At 41.3% G+C, this 13284-nt stretch overlaps 1 protein-coding gene across 1 annotated transcript in view; it reads left to right on the top strand.

The window, feature by feature from the left end:
- Window positions 1-13284, top strand: part of DLGAP2 (DLG associated protein 2) — a 405020-nt gene that overhangs the window by 295628 nt on the left and 96108 nt on the right. The window lies entirely within an intron of this gene.

Raw genomic sequence — 13284 nt, 5'->3', positions numbered from 1 at the left:
GAAAGGGGCACTTTGCACAGCAGTTTGTATCTTGAATAAATTTATAGAAGACAATTATAAATTAAAGATATTAAGCTAGTCAGGGTGAGAACTTGAGAGATCTTTCCTTCTGTTCTGTCACTCTCACATCTCCTCCCAAACCGTCTTAACAACACAGGGCTAGATTTACTGGTAAGTTTAGTTGCTTTTGCTGCTCTGCTATCATGATGCAAAGTAGTTTAATTGGCTGGAGAAACTGGGTTTATGGTTGCTTTGCATCCCTGAAGTGGTGCAAAGCAGCTGAGGGTACCAGTGAATCTGATCCTGTCTCTTTAAGGCTTGGTCTGAAAAACTCAGGTACTAAGCTGCAGGACATTTAGTTTATCTACCATGAGGATGAAGGTGTGAGCCATTCCTGTTGAAATTTGAATGGATGGCCTCAGGGAGAGTAAGTATTTCAAATCTGATATTTAGACAACTTAATTGGCCTGAAAACTCCATTGCTGTTGTGAGTGCCTTCGCTCTTGTTTTCTTTTAAAATCAGATTTTCTCTCTATAGAAATTGTTTGTCTCATGCATTAACCAACTCTAACCCTTCTCAGCTTTTGTATCTTGAGTATCTCCAAACCTCTTTGGTTTCCGTGGAAGCCAACAAATGTAGAATAAAGGGAGAGATGCTTCCTCTAGTCCTGTGCAGTGCTTTTGGTCTCTCCAAGCTGAAAGGGACTGTAACAGGGTGGTCTGGCCTCTTTAAGGAAGTGGTTCTACATGCAGCCAACCCTAAGCCACAACATGGCCCTTTTAAGGACCAGTTGTTTAAGGGAGCAGCAGACAAACAGAGGAATAGGGCTCAGGTGTTTATCAGGGAGTTATCTCCGTTAACAGCTGATAAAAACCCAGCTGTTAAGGGAGGAGAGAGAAAGGAGAGTCTGTGAAACAGCACTGGAACCCAGCTACTGATGCTCTCTGGAAACTGGGTTCAAGCACTACACAGTCTCATGAAGGAGGGCTGTGGACTCCCTTAACAAGGGGATAGGGTTTGGGCCAGGAGATTATATTTTTATAAACACTGGACCCCAAGAAAGTGAATATAACTTGATTACAGTTATATGTTACTTAAAGTATTTTGGGAGAAGCAGGAGGATGGCATGTCAGCAGGGCCACACCATGCCAAAACGGGGTGGGCAGTGGAATAGCACACTCCCACAACAGCCAATGCTGCAAGAGCTGTATCTTGTCAAACATCTGTAGAAATATTCCATATCTATCCTATTTCTGTCCTTTGTTTCACTTTCTTTCTCTCCCTCCTTTCTGTGTTGCGCTCTCTCTCTCTCTCTCTCTCCTGTCTTTGTGTCTCCTTCTTTCTCCCTCGAGCAATTCTCAGTTCTAAACCCAGTTAGCCTCACTCCCCCATACTTCATTCTGCTCAGATGATCAGTAGTGAAACAGTTAATGCTGAAATTGGAAGCATTATCATTAGGCATTAGAATTAACAGCCCAATGAGATAAGTGGGGTGCAGGAGACTTCATACTTCTCAAAATCATTATTTTAGCCTGTTTGCAAATATTAGAAAGGAAGGACTGTTCAAAGATTAGGATTCTAAACTAGGATTTGGGAGGCCTGGTTCAAGCTTGTACTTTGCCAGAGACTTTCCTGTGTGACGCTGGGCAAATCATTTAGCCTCTCTGTGCCTTAGTTCTGCATCTGTAAAATGGAGATAATAGAACTTTCCTAACTCATGGGATGTTGCAAGGGTAAATTCATTAAAGATTGTGAGGTGCTTAGATGCCATAATAATAGGGGCCATAGAAAAACCAAAAAAGAGTACTGCATCTAGCTCTGTATTAGAGAGAGTTTTTTCAGAAATATGATGGTTAATTTTTTTATTGAAGTTTGTATTCTGAGAACTCTGAATATGACAAGTAGGTCACATAAATCCATCAAGCAGGCTGGGTGTTAGACACCTCCGCACTAGACCTAGTTGGGTAAGCAAGTATGAGAAATCCCATTCTGCAGATGACGTATTTAAAAATATAGCTTTGAAGCATTTTCTTTGAGATGTACTATCTATTAGATGAGACATGAATCATTCATAGAAGATAGATGGGCTGTGTTAGCAGCTCTGCCACAAATTTCCTATCAGAAGTGGATTCAATCATTTGTTAATCTCCCTGGGCTTCAGTTACATCATGTGTAAAATTGGAGAATATTTGCCTACCTTATATGGGAGTGCCTACTAAATGATGAGATTTACTAAGGCTGGTCAATCAGAAAGGTAGGGACAGCTCTCAGGACCCCATGGTAAAAGTAAAGGCACTGCTAGCCCCTCTTTTTCACAGACGTATTTGGAAATGGATCCTGGCTAATTCAGAATAATTGAAGGTATTAAGATGTTGATTATGCAGCTAAATCAGCCATGCAAAGCATTTACCTGAGATGCCCACATGATCAGTTTTGCAGGGAAAAAAATCCATGTAAACACCTCTCTGGGTATAGCGTTAAAAGTATGTGACATTCAAAGACAAGGGTGTTTTCCATACCAAATTTAAACTTTGAACTGTCCCTTTAGATCATGGTCATGTAACTATGGAATCCTGGGCAGATATTTTTTTTTCATACAGAGGAAGTTTATATTTTTAACTCCTGTCTGTTTATCTTGGGTATTTATATGGCTCAAGTATCAGAGGGGTAGCCGTGTTAGTCTGGATCTGTAAAAGCAGCAAAGAGTCCTGTGGCACCTTATAGACTAACAGACGAATTGGAGCATGAGCATGAGCTTTCCTGGGTGAATACCCACTTCGTCGGATGCATGTCATATATGGCTCAAATCACTTTTGGTATCTGAGCACCTCACAGTTATCCATATATTTATCCTCACAACACTATGAGGTAGGGAAATGCTACTGCCCCCTACTACAAGTGATGATCTGAGGCACAGAGAGACCAGCAACTTGCCCGAGGTCACTTAGGAGCTCTGTGGCAGAGCCTATGGTCTGGCACTTAAATCTAGGTGTCCCAAGTCCCAGGCTACCCCCTACTCAGTGCATCATCCTTCCTCTTCCTCTTGCTGAGAAACAGCTGAACTGTGTGTCCTCAAATTTTCATCTTTGGGGAGTGACCAAGCCAGGAAAATTTCAATGTGAAAGATGACAATTTTGAAAAAATATGAATAACTGAAAACAGAGGGTTAGAATGGAAACTCTTGTGCAGCTTTAACTATAGTGGTTGCTACTGCTCCCCAAATAATTTTTCCCTTGATATCGAAAGCTGTTGGGAGCAAGGAAATCTTCAATTATCGGATTCTTTGGCTAATTAGGCACAACACATTTGAAGCTGAAGCCTATTATTTGACTTATTTTACTGTTTGATATGAATCCCTAGGTGTGACAAGGATTTTCAGGGAGAAAGCTGGAAGTGAGCTAAGTATCAATAGTAAAATTATAAACGTTAAAGTTGGATTTTACAATTTCCAGTATTCAAATATCTGTGAGCACTGCTGGAAGAGAAAAGGAAACAATTTCAGGCAAAAACATACAACTAACAACCACTACAGTTTGGGAGCGTAATATTATGTGCCATTGATTGATATTCCTTCCTCAGCCATTCAACAGTATTTGAAGCAGCAGCATGAAATCAAGGTAAACACATCAATGGTACAGCGAATGAGTCAGCACTTAAAAAAGAAAATAGCATGTTGTGCTAAAAATGGCCACAGCCCCCTTCTGCCTTCCTGATGCATTAAAGTGCTAGCGTCATCCCTTAACTGCACTGACATTGCTAGCGTGCAGGTAATAATAGCAGCAGTGGATTCTGTAGCATGAAAGGAACACACTGGGTTTATCTGTCCTTCTGTTTCATGTTATCTTAAAACAATAGACCCAATGCCAGTGGGGCTGCACTCTGGATTCAGGTATGCCGATGTGGAGAAGAGCGCTGAGGACAGGCCAGCGAAGGGGACCACTGAATTGTCCTAGTTTTGGAACCCCACTGAGGCCATTGTTGCATCAGTAAGGTAGAGTTACAGCCTCAGAAGGTCTGTGCCGCAGCTCTGTGCTGTCTCTTGGTTGGGAGGATGGAATTCATCCTAACCCAACTCTAAATGCACTACACTGTCATGAAGGCAGATTACAAACTCCAGATTTCATCACGTGAAGCCCTATATTCCAACTATACAAAACTACTTCCAGTGCTGAATAACTATTGAGTATAAATTACTCCTAATGTGTGTTACAATGAATTCCTTATATGCATTCGTTTCATAATGTTCCCAGTACCCATTATATCTCTGTACAATTCTGTACTTACTCCCTGAACGGCTTTAAAGAACTAGGGACTTTACACTAAACTGACACTCCTCCTTCCCGGTTTCCAGGGATGCAGAGATATCATAGAATCATAGAATCTCAGGGTTGGAAGGGACCTCAGGAGGTCCTCTAGTCCAACCCCCTGCTCAAAGCAGGACCAAACCCAACTAAATCATCCCAGCCAGGGCTTTGTCAAGCCTGACCTTAAAAACCTCTAAGGAAGGAGATTCCACTACCTCCCTAGGTAACCCATTCTAATGCTTCACCACCCTCCTAGTGAAAAAGTTTTTCCTAATATCCAACCTAAACCTCCCCCTTTGCAACTTGAGACCATTACTCCTTGTTCTGTCATCTTCTACCACTGAGAACAGTCTAGATCCATCCTCTTTGGAACCCCCTTTCAGGTAGTTGAAAGCAGCTATCAAATCCCCCCATATCAGCATGGCCAAGGCTGAAGTGCTGCTCTTTGCAAGAGAAAAGTGAAATAATTACATGGACTCAACTATTGGGCAAGGTTATGACTAAAACCACTGAGAGTCTCCAATAATGACAGTGATTAATGACATGATAGTATGCTGCCTCCAAGTGCTTAGAGCCATTTACCATTTCTGGTGAAAATATTGCTGCAGATGTGCCATGGCTTGTTTTCCAAACAAAATAAAACAAAATATTCATAGTTTCATATCTGTCTAACAGCCAGTGCAAGTTGACATTATTGCACAAGTGTTGTCACCAGGATGGGAAAGGAGAGGCTGTATTCCTACCAATATTTTATCAAGAATGATTCTCCTTTATATTTCTAGCACTTTTTTGTTGTCAAAATAATGTTCAACATTAAACAGAGAGGTAGGTTGAAAGTTGGTCTTTGCCACATTTGTCCAGGGCTACCTACAGGGGACCAAGAAGCCTGCAGCCACAAGTAACTTGATATTCTAGAGCCCTGGACCAATTCACACATGTGCTGGGGGTGCTGCTCGGACTACTGCCACTGATGCTAGATAACCACACACTCCCCTTGGCTGCCTAGGACTGAGCTGATCAGCTAGTGCAGTTTTGGGTCATGGAGGAAATTGCACAGCACTCACTTTAAAAACATCTTTTAAAGAATTGACTCTGACCCCCAAATGGTCATGATTTTACCACTCTTTCTGGGTCATCTTTAAAGGATGTTTTTGAAGTTAATTCCTCATGTGTATTTCATGGAATATCATGGTTGGAAGGGATCTCAGGAGGTCATCTGGTCAGGGGTGGCTCCAGACCCCAGCATGCCAAGCGCGCGCTTGGGGCAGCATTTTGCCGGCAGGGCGGCAGGCGGCTCCGGCTGACCTTCCACAGTCATGCCTGCGGGAGGTCCACTGGCGCCGCGGGACCAGCGCACCCTCCGCAGGCACGTCTGCAAGAGGTCCCCCGGAGCCGCGGGACCGGCGACCGGCAGCGCGCCCCCTGCGGCGTGCCGCCGTGCTTGGGGCGGCCAAATTCCTAAAGCCGCCCCTGCATCTGGTCCAACCCCTGCTCAAAGCAGGACCAATCCCCAGACAGATTTTTGCCCCAGATTCCTAAGTGGCCCCTTCAAGGATTGAACTCAAAACTCTGGGTTTAGCAGGCCAATGCTCAAACCGCTGAGCTATCCCTCCCTCAATAGCTTAGTGGCAATGTATTCATGGCCCCTCTTATGCCAAGTAAGGGAATAAATATATCCCCCTTTAGAATTATACAGATAGTAAAATGTCTCCTAACAACTGGAAAGTAACAAAAATAATGACCTTCCTCTGACGACTAAATAATTGCCAATGGAGTTTTGGGTCAGCTGATCATAACCATAAAACTCATTTGTTAGGATGAGAAGAGTGGATGAGAGATAAAATATATGTTCATTTCTATATAGCCCTTTTAAAAAGAGGGTGTTTTAAAGACATCTGTGCTATAATTTCAGTAATGCCCACATAATGACTGGGGGAAAAAGCCCCTGGAGGAAAAATGTGTCTTGCTTGGATTAAATAGGTGGTTTGAAAGAGCAATAAGTCAATGTGCTCTATGGAACATCTAGTGCACAGTAGCGGTGTTCACACCAATAGTTAGTGCACAGCATGCTGCAGCACTGTAGATTTACACCCCAGTTTGCTGTGCAGCAAATGTTGGTGCAGGCATGCCTGGAGATGCCGTCAGAGCACTTTTCTTGTTCCATTATTACTTTACTAAATCACAAAATAGGTTTTCTGTTACAATTCCTACAATCACCAAACTTCGGCATGTACCTCAGTGGTTATAAACTGATGCACTCTTGTAGGTTACAGTTGTTTAACAGCTAAGATGTTTGGAGTCCTGGAAGTGAATATTTTAAAAAAGTGGGCTACACTTTTTGGTTCATGCAGCAAGGGTACGTTAGGCCAGCTAGGTTATCTAGAAATAATGCCCTGAATGTCACTTGCTCCTTATAGGCCAAATCCTCTTGCTCCCATCAAGTCTGAATAGCCACAGTTGGTGTGTGGATTCCAGGGCAGCAGGAAATAAAGGCTTTTCTCTTCTCCCCAGACTCCAGAGCAACAGCAGAGCTTTTCCATGGCTACTACTGTAGGCTGTGCTGTGTCCTCACTATTTGAAATAATGGTTAATGATTGATCTTCCAACTCACCCTTGTCCCTCACTGAACCGATCTGTGGAAGATGCTGAGGGAGCCCCATAGTCTTGGCTCTATCATCTGTGAAGGACTTGAATCCAGCATGTGGGATTTCTTTCCTCTGTGCATCAGAACTGCACCACTTGTACTTCAGGCAGGGCCTTTTGTGGCCACAGAGAGGGAAGACACATGGTTACCCTTCTGTGAGGTAGAGTGACTGGCAAAATGCAAAGGTTGAATGATGTAGCTCCTCAGAAGGGGTTAGTTACCAGTAATTCCAAAAGAGTCAGTTTTTACTCAGCCTTTCTTACCTGCGAAGACTTGTGGCAAAAAACGTATGCCCAGAGCTCCATCTACTTCTGTGGCACAATGAAAACAAATTACACAACCACCATCCTTAAATTCTACAACAATGTAATTTTGTCTGTCACCATGAAATACCCTTCATTTCCACCTCCTCATATAAACACCCTTTATTCCCACCTCTTCATATAAACATGCACAACTATGGCTCCTAGTTTAAAATACTAATGGATGCGAAATTCATCTGAGTATTCTTACAGTGGTTCTTTTTTTATAGTGAATGGATGAGGATGCATTTTTTTGGTTCCATTATATCCTGTGGGTAGCCTGGCTCCACACTCCAGGTAAAGGTCCCTGCATCATTCAAAGCCTTTTTCCTCCCATATATGCCAGGGAAGCTTGTGGTCAGGTTCATTTGGTCATCTTCCTAGTTCTCTGGGCCTTGTCCCATCATCCAGGCAATCCAGCTGGCTAGCCTACATTTCCAGATCCCCCTGGTTACAAGCTGGACTCCAGCTCTAGCTCCCTACCTGCTGTTTCTTTGCTCCCTAGAGCACTATAAACTATGGGGCCATAGGACATTTCACACCTCTTTGAGCTTTTGCTTCAAGGTTCTCGGAAGAATAAGGCAGGTGACAGTTCATATATTTATACTAGATTCATGTCTTTCAGTTTAAGCTGAGATTTTGGAGCACAGTTCTGTAGCAAGTGGATATTTTGTGGATACAGAATCCCTGAAAACATGGGACCCATGTCGTCTTCACTTCAAATTTCAGTTATTGCAGTTGTGCTCTGCTTGGGGCTACTCTTGAAAAAAAAAAGTTTGGTAATATCAGCTAATACAGAATGCAGCTGCTGACTTGCTTCATGGAGTGTCTCTCACAGCATATTACACTTGTGCTTTGTGATCTGCACTGGCTTCCAGCTCATTTCCAAGTGCAACTGAAGGTGTGATTTTGACCTATAAAAGCCCTAAATGGTTTGGGATCTATCTGACCACCTCCTTCTGCATGTGATACCATGACACATGATATCAGGTGAGGTTCTCAAGATGACATCCCCCTGGTTTAAATGGGAGAGTTATTGGTAGGACATTCCCAGCAAAGGGTCCTCAGCTCTGAAATTAACTCCCCACTTGTTTGACAGTGTCAGCTGACCTTCAGGGCATGCTGCAAGATCTCTCTGTTCTCCCACATGCTCAGGGATGGGGGTGGCTTATGAAATTTGAAGGGAATGGAGGGGGTGGCTTTCATTAATGTTGAGAAGGAATTCCTGGTTCATTTTATAAAGCTTTTTGAATGTTTTTAATTATATAATACATGTACGTAGAGCAATGAATCAGCACATTTTTAAAAAAAATCAGAATAACTAAATAACATACGTGCATTGAGAAAGATACATGCACTGAAAATGGTGTTGAGGCAATAAAAGGTTATGTATTTAAAGAAACAAGGGCTTCTTTATAGGTCCAGATTCATCCTATAACTCCTCCCTACTTCCAAAACCTTAAGAGTCATAGTCAATAGGGCTGGAGGAGATAGAGCCAGTCATATTTGTATGGGGTTAGAGACTTCTGATTCTAGAATTTGTGACAATAAAATCACTTGCATTTTTATGTTTATGGAAAATTGCATACATATTTTTCCTAGAATTTCCCTCTTTTGGTGGGGGAGGGGGGAAGGCCAGTAACTGGCTCAAAAAACGTTTACTCACAGGGTTTTGTGTTTTCTCAAGAAAAAAAAAATTCCTTCAAAAACGGGCCCATGAAACTGGGACCAAACTCTCAAATCCACAATCTAAGGTGAAAAGACTTGCAATTTTAGCATTTCAACTTTTGCTGCAAATATTTCATATGCCAACAGGAGTTTGCCACAATGCCAAGCATGGCATTGTGGCATTTACCCTCTAAGGACAGGGTAAATCAAGGAAAATAGTCAATACCTAATGAATTTCTTATTTTATTTTATTTTATTTTTAAAGTGCAGCAATAGAATGTTGTCTTTAGATGCTTATTGAAAAGGTGCTGCTTGAGCAGAAAACAAAACAAAAAAGCATAGCCCTCTATACTCAGAGAAAAGTCACAAAGCGAAGGAGAAGCATCAGGGAACCAACAGAGTAACCAACAGAGAGAGAAGCTATTAAGAATCCACGTCTCAGTGTAACTATCAATCAGGATCACAGTATTCTTCTTGTTCTTTTACATCTAATTCCAAGAATAGTCTACTCAGTGTCCCCGGGTTTGGGTTTTATACAGCCATCATCACCACCCCAGGAAGAAAACATTTAGACCAGGGTAGTGTTTTTGTCCTTTTGATTTTCTGAACAGCAATTCAGGTGTCTTCCAAAAATCTCCAGCCTCACACAAAGTAAGCAGCATGACTGAGCTCCCTCTTCTTGTTCCAGAACTTTCTCTAATTTAGTTTCTTCTGGTTGGATAGGCCTCCAAAGTGGGTTCTCTGAGAAAACAAACTGGAGAAATCCAAGAGAAAAACAAGAGCAAGGACTAGCAAATAAGTTCCAGACTAATCCTGGCAGTTTTCCATGGAGAAACTGCTGGCTCTGTGCAAACCTCTAAGGTTCTCCTAACCCTTCTTCAGAGGAATGCTGGGTGCTTCCTACTAACTTTCGAGAGAATAAGCTCATCAATGTTCATGCTTCCCACCCGGCAGACCAAAAACTAGTAAACATTCAGGCAGGCATCAATATCTACTTTAATTTATGCACTTTTTCCTCCAAAGTATACACATTATACTCATGACAAAATCAGAGTGTGAGCACTAGCCTTAATGTAGATTCTGTAGTGGATGGTTGTGCTAGGAAGAATTGCTTACCCTATAAGGACCCTCTGAACAAGCATGTGGGTCTTTCAAAAAAGCTAGCACTCTAGTTGAATGGTTCCTCTATCATCTTGGGAAGCTTTCTTCATGGCTGCAGAGACAGTCTCTACACATCTAGAAACAGTTTCTAGTGCATCCATTTATCTGCCAATCTATAGCTATATACCATGACATGCTGGGTTCTCTTGAAGAAATCTTATGTGTGGGGGGCAGGGAATCTATCTAAATTTTAGTTCTTGCTTTCTTCTTGATCAGGCTTAGAAAGCTTTAAATGAAAACAAGAATTACATGTGTAGCCTTGTCTATAGTGATGGGTTACTTAGTTTAACCAATTACCCACCCCAAAGTGTGGGTTTACCTCTACTATAATCTGTGAGAGTTTAGCCCCCACGATTGACTTCAGTAGAGAGATTATCAATAGAAGGGAGACCCCAAGGTGCACAGCAGAGGCTACATAGTGCTCTTTCTGTAATGATTATATTTGCTAGCCATCAAAACAATACACATTGCAATCTGGTAAAGCAGAGAGACCAGTACAAAATGCACAATATTTGCATTACTTACATCATCCCTTGTGGAAAAACCTGAAGTATTAGTCCTCACCACCACCATCATCATCACCACCAGTGGTCCTCATCTTAGAGTCTCCCACCCCGAGGCACACAGACTGTGATACAGCCTTTATAATGTCTTATGCTGACACTGAGTGGGGTTCATACATATTTATGAAGGTTTTAACCCCTTTTCCTTATTTGAACATCCACGCCCCACTAATGCTCATTAATATTTATGTCATGTTATCACCACAAGGAACAGGCAATTACCTTAAGGAAGTCTCCAACATTTCACTCTGCCTACCAATGGTCATCTTGTGGTGTCTACTTATCTCTTGTAGGCAATAGTATCCAAACTCAGCAGTTATTTTCAAAACATCAGCATATCACAAACAGAAACAGAAGCTCAGCAGGTTTACTATTGACTTATTTATGGTAATTTATCCTAAATCCTAAAGTCTAAGTTTACTAAGCTAAATATTTTACAAGCCTGGGATCTTGGGTTACAACAATAATTTCACCTCTATATCCTAAATATACCTGATACCTTTTATCCTTGGCTACACATGCCCACCAGACAGAGCTTCAACTCTTGTTCTTACTTTCTACATGCACGGATTGTGTATGATGATAAGATTTTGATGATAATTTTAATTTATATAGCCCCATTCATCTGAAAATTTCAAAGCATTTTACATTTATATGATAATTAAACATCATAGTTTTTCTGTGCGGTAGGTAATACCCATTTTAACCTTGGAGCAACAAAGATTACAGTGAGATTTTCAAAAGAGTTCAGAACCCAAAATTGAGGCCAGATTTTCAAAAGCCATCAGCGCCTGTTTAAACACCAAATAAGCAGCCCGATTTGTATGAGTCCAGCACTGTGGGTGTGGAACACTTTTGAAACTCTGGAAATTAGCTATGTACCTAAATGGAAGCTGATCCTGATGTGAAAATCTGATCTCAAATGCTGGGGTTGGGCTCTTTGGAAAATCTGACCCTAAGTGACTAGCCTAAGATCCCACAGTGGAACAGGAACACAAGAATTAAGAGATTCCCTAACTCCTGCACTTCCTTCTCCTCCTCACACCTCGAGAGCATAGAATTTGTTAAAGAAAACTCATCATTGTCCATAGTTGTTATAACCAAATCAGCAGCAAATGACAAATTAAATGAAAAGATCTGGACCTTATCAGCTTATTGTTCTTTTGAAGGAAAATGCATATGGTAATATGCAGTCCTGTTGCTTTGTGGATAAAAACTGCAGATATAGGAATTTATGTGAACATCTAGAACAGGAAGAAGGCTTTTTTGAAATTATAAATATTGGCACTTATCACTGTATGCAAGTAGGTAATTAGGGTAATTATTCCCAATTAGCAGCTGCAAACCCTGCAGATGGAAATTTCAGAGACCGATAACTATTGTAAAAGTCATTTTTGCAAGCTGTAAAACCACTTTAACATTTTGGAATGCATACATTTAATACCCCTTACATGATCTGTAACAGATTTTTGTTAGCATTTCAAAATAATAAAAAAAGAGAAATATGTTCATGCAGTATTATAGCCCTGCTGCTCTGCTGTGGTTCAGGACATGTTGGCATCTGAGATAGGCTGAATTTAAAAAAAAAAATCAGGTGTTTAACCTACAGTATAATGATTGTACAAAGAGCTGAAGTGAATCTTGAACCTGCTCATACTGCAGCTGAGCTTGAGTATTGCCATGTTTTTCAAATCTTGTAGGAAGAAGTTCACAGGGGCTGATGTAGTGTCCTTTGAAGTCAATGGAAAGACTCCAATTGTCTTCTCTGGGCCTTGGTTCTTGTCCCATGTGAGGAAATTTGTACCCCACTAAAACATGTTTCCGTTGAGCCACTAGGCAACATCCCTCCTTCTACTCAGGATTCAGAAACTCCCACTCACAGTTGCCATTTACTATGGGGTTAGTGGCCTCTGCTCTCTCCTGGATCTTCCAGAATTTTTTTTCCTTTTTGAGGACTGGACTACTAATTAACTTCTTTCAATCACCAGGGTCTTCGGTTGGCCAGTAAGGGCTCTTAATGTAAAAGCATTAGAGTGGTTTTGGGTGTACTTGTGTGCTCTCTCAGTTATATTACAAGCAAGAATAATTCCGCAGAGGGCTTTCCTGATTCCAGTGTCCTTGTGAACTTAGCTGCAAAACCAACTTTACCTATATCAGGTCATGTAGCCATACAAATCTAATCAGCCCAAACAGGATGTAATATTAATGTGCCCATGGTGGAAAGCTTGTCCTGGAAAAGCTGTTTATCAGCTTTCTCGCTAGAACTGCCCTTAGGATGAAATTGCAAACTTTAAACATTCATAACTTTACAAACAAGGCTTGAGTCACAAATAAGAATCTCAAAATATAAACTTGTTTTTAACGTGTTTAGCTTTCATCCATTTTTGAGTTAGAGAAGTACAGAATTTCAGATTGGAGCATATGGGGAAAGTAGGCTTTTTCTTACTTGAATAACTCAAAAACAACTGAACTGATTTTACTCACACTTTTTTTTTTAAATCATCTTGAAGCTGAGACAAAGCAGTGAAAATCTCAGCGCAAAATCAAGTTGTTACAACAAGTTATGGACACTTGGAAAAGTGTATTTAGACCAGCGGCTGCAATTCATCCTTAATATAGGAAACTGAGAAATGAAATAAAG

Source organism: Mauremys reevesii, linkage group 3 (assembly GCF_016161935.1).
Source record: "Mauremys reevesii isolate NIE-2019 linkage group 3, ASM1616193v1, whole genome shotgun sequence".
In the NCBI taxonomy this organism is placed as follows: domain Eukaryota; kingdom Metazoa; phylum Chordata; order Testudines; family Geoemydidae; genus Mauremys; species Mauremys reevesii.
Note: the sequence above shows the minus strand (reverse complement) of the source record. Positions and strands in the feature narration are given on the sequence as shown.